Consider the following 12,835-nt stretch of genomic DNA (forward strand, 5'->3'; position numbering starts at 1 on the left):
CGCCGTCGACTAGCCACGCAGCGGAGGTCGCGTCGTCAAGCTGCGTGGCCACGACACTCACTTCATCCCCGATGGCTTCCACGTCGAGCACTGCATCGCGCCAGACCGCGTCAACCACCTCCACGATCTCTACCGCGAGCCCGAAGCCGGCCGTCCGCGACCATCCCGACCGCCTTCACCACGAACTTCGATGAGTTTTCATCACCGGTGAGCCCTTTCCTTGCCAAAATCCAGCGTTTTCCCTACGCCGTTGTTGCCTTCACGTCGGGCTTGAACCCGAAGCGCTTACTCGCCTCCTCTGTTTTCATTAGGGACCCGTAGCCGCCTGCGTCATCCGGCCCACGACGTCGCAGCCATCGTTGCCTGCTCTGGACCCGTCCGGGGCCCGTGTTTCGCCGTCATCGACAAGCCAACCCCGATGAGCACTTTTCGGTGACCAAGCACCCACCTTTTCTGCTGAAGAAGCCCGTTCCCCTGCCATGACCCTCACTCGTGTTTTGGTCACAGTTTGGGAACGTGCCGCCGCCGACGCATGCAAGCCAGCCATCAACCTAGCCCTGCCGTCCCTGATCTGGAGGGACGACCGCGACGCCGAGCTAGCCCCACAGTACACGGAACCTCGGAGTGGAGTCGCGCCGTCCCGAACCACCAAATGGCGACGTCGTGCGTTCTGTCTGCACCGGACCCTACCGGTACCACATGTTCTGCCGCTGATGAGCCCTCCGGTGAGCGCCCCCGCCTCAAGCCCTCACCTTTGTGCGTTGCTGATAACCTGCCTGTTCCGGCCTTCACCGCCGGCTCTGCGTCCACACCACTACAGCGCACCCACGCACGGTCACGCACAAGCCGAGCCACGACGCAAGGGTGAGATCACCCCGCCTGTGGTCTGGCACATCCATATAGGCGCCCCGTGCTCGCACGCACACAGCCCGTCGGTGAGCACCCAACCCCAAAGAAGATGCCTTGCTACGCTGCCTGCCTGGCCTTCGCGCCGCGTTCTCTTCTAGTTGCGCATGGACGCAGTCACCGCGAGCCACGTCGCGTAGTCCGTGCGGCGTCACCAGCGCGTTCGCGCTCCACGCCACGTCCATGGCTGGAACCGCCACCTGAACCCTCGCACAGCGCGGCAACGGCCATCGTGACCTTGCCGCCGCCTGAACACACTGATTCCTTCCCAAGCTGATGCCTTGGCGTGCACAGGACACCACAAGCACTACGGCACGCTCACACACGAGCCACAGGCCCCCGCCTTCGCTCGCCTCGTCGTTCACAACTTCTGGCAACCGCCTCGCCGTCACCGCGTACCTTCGCCTAGCCGCGGACACGCATGACGCCTGTGGCTGTAGGGTTGAGATGGCGGACTATAGTGGGATGAATAGTTTTTTTTAAAATTAATCGCGTCGTCTAATTATAACAAATACGGAATTAAAACTATCAATCTAGCCAAGACAATATCCCTCTATCTAAGTTATCAAGCACCTTGGAAAAATCCTAAACAAGCAACCAAGATGCCTGACTAGCTAGAGCTCACCTAACCAATTTTAGGAGCAAAGTCACACAAACCTATGGCACTAGTACTTCAAGCATGGGGGAGCTCCTACACAACTAATAAGCAAAAGCACAAAGCTCGTAAACACACTAGCAAAACTCAATAACAAGGCAACTAATGTCAAATTAGAGAGGCAAATTACATAGCTACACAAATTAAGCAATATGATTAACAAGGTTACTAAAACTAAATTAGCCACGCAAGGGAGCTACTTCAATGCTACACAAGCAAGAAGATAACTAGCAAACTACACAAGCAAACTAATTACAAGAGCAACTACACAAGCACAATGTATATAAAAGTAAATACAAGCTTGTGTAATGGGGATGCAAACCAACGGAAGATAAGGATGACACGGCAATTTTTCTCCCGAGGTTCACATGCTTGCTAACACGCTAGTCCCCGTTGTGTCGACCGCTCACTTGGTGGTTCGGCGGCTAATTGGCATCACCCGTCAAGCCCACACGTTGGGCACCACAAGAACCTACCCTGAAAGTGAGGGTAGCTCAATGACACGCTCTACTAGAGCTACTCTTCACAATCCCCGCAGGGTGAGCACAATCTTCCTCACAAATCAACTTTTGGAGCACCGCACAATCTTCTCGCTTGCTTCAATGAAGTCATAAGCCACCAAGCCATCTAGGAGGTGGCAACCTCCAAGAGTAACAAGCATCACCGCCTTGCAACACCATCACCTAGTGCCACTCGATGCAACCTCATGATGCAATCGCAGTAGAATCGCTCACTCACTCAATCGGATGAACACTATCAAGCAAGAGTGAGTTAGATGGCTCCCAAGCACCACCACACAAGCCACCAAGGCTCTAGTGTGCTCGGCAACCGTCCAAAGGCCGACCAAGGCTTATATTTATAGCCCCACGGGGTAAACTAGCCATTACCCCTTCACTGGGTGCAACCAGCAACCGAACACACAGGTCCACATGACCGGATGTGCCACGCCCTACGTCCGGTCACAAGACTATCAAACGCACCACTGGCACGACCTGACGCTCGAGCCCTAGAGTCTAGTCATGAACAGAGAGCTCCCAAAGCCTCGATTCCATGACCTGATGCATTAGATGAACTACGACTGGACGCACAGCGTTGTCTGATCCTCACTGTGTGCCAAGAACGCCTCCAGCACCTCACCACGTCACCATACATCATGGTCGACCAGATTCAGCCCCTGCGCATCCATTCGTGCCAACACGCCGCCCTTCAAAAGGTGACCGGACGCGCCAGTGATACTAGGGCCAGTGTCTGGTCTCAACTCCTTGCCTTTAGCCAGCCAGTGCGCCGCGGCTCAAATTGATCAGACGCGTAGGTCCTCCCGAGGCCTGCGTCCGGTCACCTCCAGTGACCGCTTCTCACCTCTGCTTCTTCAACAAATTGATCCGTTTCAACTCTAACTTCTTCTTCTTTATAAATGTGCCAACACCACCATGTGTATGTGTTAGCATTTTCATAGTCATTTTCCTAAAGGATTAGCACTCTTTTCTCAACGCCACTTGATCCTAACATGAATGCAAAGTTAGATTGCTCAAGTGGCACTAGATGACCGATATGCAAACAAGTTTGCCCCTCTTGATAGTACGGCCATCTATCCTAAACCCGATCATCAACTTCTCAACACACCTATGACCAATAAAATGAAATGCCCTAGATTGTACCTTTGCCTTGCACATTCCATTCCAACTCCTCTAATGTTGATGCAACACATGCACCAACATGATCGATAATGATATGATCCACTCCATATCATCACGTGACCATATTGGTTAATCGATCTTGACTTCACTTGCTCTTCACCATTGCTTCGGTCCATCGGTGCCAAGTCAACACACAACTTGCCCTTCACACTTGCAACCGGTTCATCGAGCCAAGTCTTGTCTTGATCTTCTCCACCTTTGTCACATGACTATGTCTTGTCTCATAAGCAATGAGCTCCTTCATCATATGTGTGAGCCTTGCAACAAATTCAAGCCATTTCACCTCTATGGCATATGTTGCTAACACACATATACTTATGGACTAATCACCCGTGTATCTCACTCAAACGCATATTAGTCCACCTAAGGTTGTCACTCAATTACTAAAACTAAACAAGGACCTTTCAATCTCCCTCTTTTTGTTAATTGATGACAACTCTACAAAGGTATGGAAATTAAGCTCTTTTGGATTCATGTTACTTGCCCAAGCAATTTTACCATGTGTAAATAATTTTGGACAAGTACCACAAACCTGAATTGGTAGTATTAGCTCCCCCTACATATATGCTAGAGTGTTTGGTTTGAAGCTCGCACATATGCATAGATTGGAATTGTGGGAGAGTAATTACTACTAAATGATGCTAAGGTGTATAGAATAAACCTTTGAAGCATGATACTAATCGGAGTTGCAGTTTGAACACCATCCTTAGCACCATGAGTAGCTAGACAACAAAAATACTAGAAACTCCATGAAATTAATATTATAAGCAAGGTTCTAGTACCACGTGTAGAAATACAAGTCTAGCTATCATCCTATGTATGCTAGTTATCAAATCATCAATCAAATTCTACAACTAGCATACACCACACAAGCATGCAAATCAAATTTAAAACCATATGCAATGCAAGCAAGCACATAAATATGCACATGTCAAATGCAACTAATCAAATTCATGAGCTTGCTCCCCCTACTTGTGTGCTTCTATTGTCCAAGAATTTTGATCATTCTCCATTCTTTAATGTTGCTCCATCTTTGTCCATTTTTCATGTCCAACTTCAACTTCTCCCCATGATGCATTTACATAAAAGGTGTGCTTCTCATTGGTGCAAATGATTGCATTAGGGTAGATGGTTGACACTTGAATTTTCCTTTTTGATGGACACTACCATATGTTGGAATGACACCAACATAGCCCTTGAGATCACTCATGTAGGATCTTTGACCTTGATACCAGTTTATGGGGCACCTCCCCCTCTATCATAGCATGGGTCATTCACTTGATAAACTTGAGCTGTTGTAGGTGAGGGATGCAATTTTCATTTGATGATCACTTAAGGTAGAGGATCACTTGTGGAAGCACCATCTTGTATGATTGATACCACATGTAGAAATGTAATTCCACTAGAAAGAATTTGCTAGCTTAGAACCACTTGTAGGATTTGTCAATTATAACCATTTCTTGAACACTTATCATCTTCATGAGCTTCTAGTATTGACTTGACCTAGATTGATTTACCTAAGCTTCCAAGTCCGGTTTGAACTAATGACAAGCTTCTTCACACCTCTTACAAGGGTTATCTTGCCAATGTTGTGCTTGCCACTTGTTAGCAATCCAAATTAAATCAAGTACTTGGGTTCACTATCTCATGAATAAACTCATATACTACCATTAGATCAATTAACCATTCAAGCAATAGTGGTAGACTATGAATTTTAAACTTTCATTTGTCATGCATGATCCTAATAAGTATGTACTATATGCACTAACCGTATACTAGTAAGGGATGAAATTATCATGCACATTATAATGATACCTTTGCTATCTTGGAGTAGAGGATAGTCATTTGATTCTAATGAACCTCCGCAATAGCAATGTGAAGTCTAATTTATAGCTTGGTGAAGACCAATCATCATAGATAGAGTCCATTCTTCACCCATATGAATTGAGAACTAGATCAAGTGCATTAGCTTGAGTTGTGGTTGGCTTGCTTCTTCATTTTATCTTTGCTTGCATGAGAGTATCAATGTGAAAATATCACTTGAAATATCATGACTAGCTCTCTTTTGGGTGTTGCTTGCTTTTCTTGATCAATCCTTTTGATTGCTTCAACTAAGCATCTCAAATGTTCCTCGGATCACCACTTCCATGTTAGCCTTCTAAGTACCACACTTGGTTTACCTAAAAAAGGCGGCAAGCCCCTACACTAGGAAGAAGTGACCTCTCTCCAATGAACCATTCTTGATAATCACTTGAAATAACTTGATTGATGGATCCAAGTGATGGACTTAATTAGATGAGTAACCTTGAATCCTTCTTTAAGTCCTTTTCTTTCTACTTGTTTAAGTCCTTTTGTTTCTACCAAATGGTCTTCAATTGTCACTAGAACTTAAACATCATCTTTATCTTGAGTTTGATCTTGATCTTCAATTGAGTACCAATTGTGTGCCAATTGTACTCCCCAATCAAATGGTTTTGTACTCTTTGCTTGTCATGCTTATAGATCATCTCAAAACCAAACTTAAGTGCCTCAATCACTTATAAATATGTTTCTAACTTGAGGACCTTTCAATTAAAGTGACTCCAAATAAATCCAATAATTATCACTTTTCTGGCAGATTCTGTACCCTCCAAAGAATATCTCCCAATGCACAGATCCAAATGCCATGAAATTTGATGGAGATGTGGCTCACTAAATTATCTAGCAGATGGAAAAATTTGAGATTAATTTGACTTCTATATTACTACCAGATTTCAATTCTTCCACCACTACTACATGCTAAAAACTGCTGCACTATAGCTGATACGATCTACTCCAAAGCTAAAGCATCTCTTATCCAATTATCATGAAATTTGTACAACATCTTATACCATAAGTCTAGAGCATGCATACCAAAATTCAATCCAATCCAAATAGATTTGATCACTCAAACATGGATAAGATCACAGCTCACTCAGATTTTGTAATATTGGACATATTTCAATCACTTGAGCTATAAATTGAATCAAACTTGAAATCAACTTGTTTGAATACTTTCACAAAACATATATCCATTCAATCCACTTACTAAAAGTCATCTTATGAATTTATCCATTCAAACCAGCTCAAATTTGATTGCTAAGCATTTATCCATTCAAATACCTCATAGCAAGCAACAAATGCATATATATCCAATTCAATCAACTCATATGCACCTGAATGAACGAGATCAACTAGAGATATACCTTGGTTAGCTCATGATCATTAAATTATCAAGCTTTCAACTATAATATTTGCAAGCCATCAAATATATCCAATAGATTACCACAACTTGAATTATAGCACTTGTATGTTGTATCACTTGGACTTCACTCAATTTTCACTTGGCATTGGGTTTAGATGTGCACTAAGCTTCATAACTTGATTCAACACATAATGAAGAATAAGAAACCCATTGAATCAAGCCTCCAATGCCATGGTACCTACAAGCAATCATCCACTCTTTGATGGTATCCAAATAAGTTTGGGTCCTCTCAAGTTAGGTGCAACATACTTAGGCAAAACCTTAGTATAGGTAGCGGGATGTTTTGCAATTGCAATCAATGATACCATTACCATCCCTCCTAAGCATATAATTATCACTAATTGAAATAGACTTAAGAGTGTTACCTAGGGGACATGAATATGCTATCTGTCCCCTTTCCCAATATGAGTAGCACTTTCTCTTTGATTGAGCCTTCTCTTACTTGCTCATGTGGTGCTTCTCATTGCCTTGCTTCTCCTTGTTTGCTTGAGCCTTCTTCTCAAGCTTATTTGAACAACCCAAAGCTAGGTGGTCCAATTCATCACAACTATGGCACTTGATGTGAGCAATTATCTTCATCTTTTCTTCTTCGTTCTTGCTCACTTTCTTTGTGTCTTGATTCATCCCTAGATGTATTGCTTTTTCTTTTGCTTTTCCACCCCTTCTTGTTTTTTTCATCTTTATAATCAAATCATCACCATCTACATGGTTGATCTTGATTTTCTCTTAGGGTGTATTCTCTTCTTGCTCAACTTGTGGCTTTGATTGAGGCTCTTCTTGTTGCTTCCCCACTTTCTTAGTTGGCCACATAGAGGTGAGATGACCCCATGTGAGGCACTTGAAGCATTTGACATGCTTGAGCCTCTCTTCTTTCTTCTTCAACTTGAGCTTTTCTTTATTGGGGCAATCATTTGCAAGATGTCCCACTTCATGGCATTTGAATCACATGAAATGAGATAGTCTCTTTTGTTCTTACTTCTTCATCTTTCTTTCTCTTTTTCTTTCGCCCTTTGTCATGCTCTTGTTGAATCCAATGCCACTCATATCACCATAGCTTCTTTTGTTGTTCAACATATGCTCGAAGGTGATTTTGGTATTGTAGCACCTCTCTGGCTTGTTTCTCAAAATTTTCACTTTATTTTTGAGCTCATTGTTCTCCTTCAAAAGGTTAGTCTCATAAGACATAGAAGTAGAACAATCATCTATAATTGAAGAACATGGCATAGCTAATAATTCATTACAAGAGGTGGATATATGCTTCTTGCCTACATCACAAGGGTTAGCAACAATATGCAATTGATCAATTGACCCATGTGATGAGCTCTCACTAGTTTTAGATTTTTCATTAGAAAGCTCTTTAGTGAGAAAAGGATGGTCTTGTACCAAGTTATCATGAGCAACACTAAGTTCCTCATGAGCCAATTTTAGCTCCTCATGTGAACAACTAATGACATAAAGTAGATGCTTTTTGTTGTCCACATGTGTTCTTTAGAAATGAATTTTCATTTTCCAACTTCAAAGTTTTGGCCTTCTCATTTTCTAAAGACATGGTCATGCTAGCAAGTCTACTCACAAGCTCATCATATGAATGAACATGATCAACCACATTAGCACTTTGTACCTTTGTGTCACCTTGTGACATGAAGCAATGTGGTGATGATGGAGAGCTTGTAGTAGCATCACGATCATGGCTCTAACATGAACCAACATCATCAAGATCACCACCAAGTGTGCTTGAGGTAGAATCATCATGTGCATCACTTGTGGTATCATCATCAATCTTGTCAAGTGATCTTGTGGTAGTATCATCATCATCATCACTTCACCATGAGGTGGAGCAATCTTCCACAATCACCAAATTATGGTCATGCTCGGCACACTCATTCATCACCTCCTTGGGCTCCTCCTTCTTGAACTTACCATCATCCCATGTGGAGGAATCACCGAAGGTGTGCTTGATTGATTCCCATATCTCATGAGCGGTTCCTACATAGTTTATCCTTTTCATCAAATCAAAGCTCAACGCATCCATTAGATAACAACAAGCATGTGCATCAAGTTCAAAGAGAACTCTTTGAGCTTTGGTGAGATTTCTATGGTCCAAGACATGAGTGAGACCACTAGTGACAATCCAACAAAACTTAGGTCCCTTTGCACGAAAATGATCAAGCATATAATTTTTCCAAAGTGCAAAGTTTGTGCCATCAAAAATGTGTGTCTTACAATCATCTAGCCCATTAATCACCATCCTCTTGGGTCGGTGAAGACCACAAACGAGAGACCAAGCTTTGATACCACGTGTAGGGTCGAGATGACGGACTAGAGAGGGGGTGAATAATCCTTTCTAAAATTAATCACATTGGCTAACCGTAACAAATGCATAATTAAAACTATGGGTCTAGCCAAGACTACATCCATCTATCTAAGTTATCAAGCGCCTTGAAAAGATCCTAAATAAGCAACCAAGGTGCTGGGCTAGCTAGAGCTCACCTAACCAATTCTAGGAGCAAGGTCACACAAACCTATGCCACTAGTACTTCAAGCATGGGGGAGTTCCTACACAACTAGTAAGCAAAAGCACAAAGCTCCTAAGCTCACTAGCAATGCTCAATAACAAGGCAACTAATGCCAAATTAGAGAGTGCAGATTACTTAGCTACACAAACTAAGAAATGTGACTAACAAGGTTACTGAAATCAAATTAGCCAAGCAAGGGAGCTACTTCTATGCCACACAAGCAAGAAGGTACATAATCAAACTAATTATAAGAGCAACTACACAAACATAATGTATATGAAAGTAAATACAAGCTTGTGTAATGGGGATGCAAACCAAGGGGAAGACAAGGATGACACAATGATTTTCTTCCCGAGGTTCATGTGCTTGCCAACACACTAGTCCTCATTGTGTCGACTGCTCACTTAGTGGTTTGACGGATAATTGGCATCACCCGCTAAGCCCACGTGTTGGGCACCCCAAGATCCTACCACGAAAGTGAGGGTAGCTCAATGACACGCTCTACTAGAGTTGCTCTTCATGATCCCAGTGGGGTGAGCACCATCCCCCTCACAAATCCTCCTCTGGAGCACCACACAATCTTCTCATGTGCTTCAACAGAGTCACAAGCCACCAAGCTATCTAGGAGGTGGCAACCTCCAAGAGTAACAAGCACCACCGGCTTGCAACACGATCACCTAGTGCTACTCGATGCAACCTCATGATGTAATCACACTAGAATCGCTCACTCACTCAATCGGATGAACACTATCAAGCAAGAGTGAGTTAGAGGGTGTGCTCAGCAACTTGCCAAAGGCCGGCCAAGGCTTCTATTTATAGCCCCACAAGATAAACTAGCCATTACCCCTTCACTAGTCACAACCCGCAGCGACCGGACACGTAGGTTCACAAGACCGGACGCACCACACCCTATGTCTGGTCACTCCTAGCCGTCCACATGGCCTTGCTGTTCAACCGGAGCCGCCCGATCCCAACGGTCAGCTCTACGCACCAATGGTCATAAGACGACCAGACGCACCGCTGGCATGACCTAACGCTCAAACCCCAAAGTTCGGTCACAAATAGAGAGCTTCTAGAGCCTTGATTCCATGACCTGATGCATCAAATGAACTACGATCAGAAGCACGGTGGCGTCTGATCCTCACTGCGTGCCAAGAACGCCTCTAGCACCTCACCACGTCACCATACGTCATGGTCGACCGGACTTAGACCCTGCGTGTCTATTCACGCCAACACGCCGCCCTTCAAAAGGTGACCGAACGCGCCGGTGATACCAGGGCTAGCATTCGGTCCCAACTCCTTGCCTTTGGCCAGTCAGTGCGCCATGGCTAAAATTGACCGCACGCGTAGGTCCCTCGAGGCCTGCGTCCGATCACCTCCAGTGACCACTTCTCACCTCCATTTCTTCACCCAGTTGATCCATTTCAAGTCCAACTTCTTATCCTTTGTAAATGTGCCAAATCCACCAAGTGTACATCACCATGTATATGTGTGTGTTAGCATTTTCACAATCACTTTCCTAAAGGATTAGCACCCTTTTCTCAACGCCACTCGATCCTAACATGTATGCAAAGTTAGATCGCTCAAGTGGCACTAGATCACCGATATACAAACAAGTTTGCCCCTCTTGATAGTAGGCCATCTATCCTAAATCCGGTCATCAACTTCTCTACACATCTATGACCGATAAAATGAAATGCCTTAGGTTATACCTTTGTCTTGCGCATTCCATTCCAACTCCTCCGATGTTGATGCAACACATGCACCAACATGATCAACAATGATATGATCCACTCCATATCATCATGTGACCATATTGATTCATCGATCTTGACTTCACTTGCTCTTCACCGTTGCTTTGGTCCATCGGCGCCAAGTCATCACTCAACTTTCCCTTCACACTTGCAACCGGTCTATCGAGCCAAGTCTTGTCTTGATCTTCTCCACCTTGATCACATGACTCTATGTTATGTCTCATAAGCAATGAGCTCCTTTATTACATGTGTGAGCCTTGCAACAAATCCAAGCCATTTCACCTCTATGGCATATGTTGCTCACACATATGTACTTGTGGACTAATCACTTGTGTATCTCACTCAAACACATATTATTTCACCTAAGGTTGTCACTTAATTACCAAAACTAAACAAGGACCTTTCAGTGGCACACCCCGCTTGCACGAACACCAGCCCCAGCCCTACCTTGCTGTGTTGCTGCACCATCAAAGCCCTAAAGTCGAAGCCACTAGCATGTGAGACACGTGTCACGGTCGAAGTAGATGTTTAGCCCCTTCCTTCTCCCAGCGCTGAACCCATCGAGCTTCTTGCCGAGCACCATGGCCAACCACCACCATGCCCTAGCCACCTCGCTGGACCTTGCAGCCACCTCTGGCCTCCTATAGCTGGTCCCTAGCCGGCCATAGCCATTGCTAGTTGGCTGCAGCCACACCTGGATGGCCACGACTGGCCGTAGTTCGCCTGCAACTGGTCATAGCCTGCTGGTAGCTAGCCATGGTAGGTTGCTGCTGGCTACAACTAGCCAGAGCAAGTTTTAGCTGGCCAAGACCATCCCCGACATGCCTCAGTCTTCCTTGGTCTTCCATGCAATGTGGGTCGACCTGTGACCACCGCAACACTGGCAATGCCTTGATCGAGTAGGTAACTCGAGGACCAACCTAAACCCAATCCTTGGCATATATAGACCTCCACATGATAGCCTCGCTTTTACCGAACCCTAGCTTGACATAACTTCGGTAGTCCAACCCTTGTAACCATGGAACCTAATGCCAACTTAAGGGGCATGTCAACCAGGTATCCATGTCGAACCTAGCCTCACCATGGCACCTAACTTAGACCCAAAACCACCTTGCGCCTACCAAAGCTTAGGTCAAGCCTTAGGTTCATAGCCATGTATGAGTGAATTTGGTTCTTCCTCGTTCTTTTGGCTCTTTGTGATAATCCATAGTTTATAGGTTATCGGTTGGACGTGCGACAGTTCTGGAGGACCTGTGGAGTGGAGCTGACCCTAGAGGTGGAGGCCGTGCTGATCAACTACACCAACTGACAGAGACTTGTACCACTACTACCTTAACATCACAAGTGTCATAGCAGCACCTTTTTACTTAGAGAATCCTATTAGACATTGCAAAGTAGAACTACTAGCGCTTTACATTTATTCCTTTGCTAGAATATGTGATGCATGCTATTGCCTGAGCCTTGATTGCCTTGATTGAAACCACTTCACCCTAATTACCTAGCTTCGCGCTCGCACTTATATATGCCTATCTGCTTGCTTGCATTTACTCCAACATAATTACATATATTCCTTATTATGTGATGTGTGATGGATGTTTGGATGATGTGGATGGTGGATGAGGTTTAGCCACGAGGCAACCCCATGAGGCATATGATTTGATACGCGATGGGAGTGGTGAATCCCGAGTGGTTGGTGGTGATGTGAGGAGTTCTGGAGATATTCCTTGCCCTTGACCTGATTCTTTAGAGATACTGGCTAGAGTTAGAGGTTGTCATGGTGTGCGGAGTCCACCAAGGGTAGTTCCTGTGGTGGGAACATAGAATCCCAGAGGGATGGCATGTCCCCGAGGGACATTGGGATGAGGAATTTGTGGATGGATAGATCACTCTGTGGGCTGAGTCTAGTGCTCTGAGGGTACACGGATTGGTGGAAGGTGCTCACTCTGGCCAAATTAAGGACTTTGTAGGTTGGAACCATAAATCATGGGTTACTTCCGTGCACACCACATGCTTACATGATTGCA

At 44.8% G+C, this 12,835-nt stretch overlaps 1 long non-coding RNA gene across 1 annotated transcript; it reads left to right on the forward strand.

Annotated features, from left to right (window-relative positions):
- The first annotated feature begins 395 nt into the window (after positions 1-395).
- LOC136545211 (uncharacterized) lies at positions 396-12,349 on the forward strand. Its single transcript, XR_010780956.1, has 3 exons — positions 396-432; positions 508-725; positions 12,029-12,349. It is a non-coding gene; the product is annotated as an uncharacterized lncRNA (long non-coding RNA).
- The last annotated feature ends 486 nt before the right edge of the window (positions 12,350-12,835 follow it).

Source organism: Miscanthus floridulus, chromosome 3 (genome assembly GCF_019320115.1).
Source record: "Miscanthus floridulus cultivar M001 chromosome 3, ASM1932011v1, whole genome shotgun sequence".
Lineage (NCBI taxonomy): Eukaryota > Viridiplantae > Streptophyta > Magnoliopsida > Poales > Poaceae > Miscanthus > Miscanthus floridulus.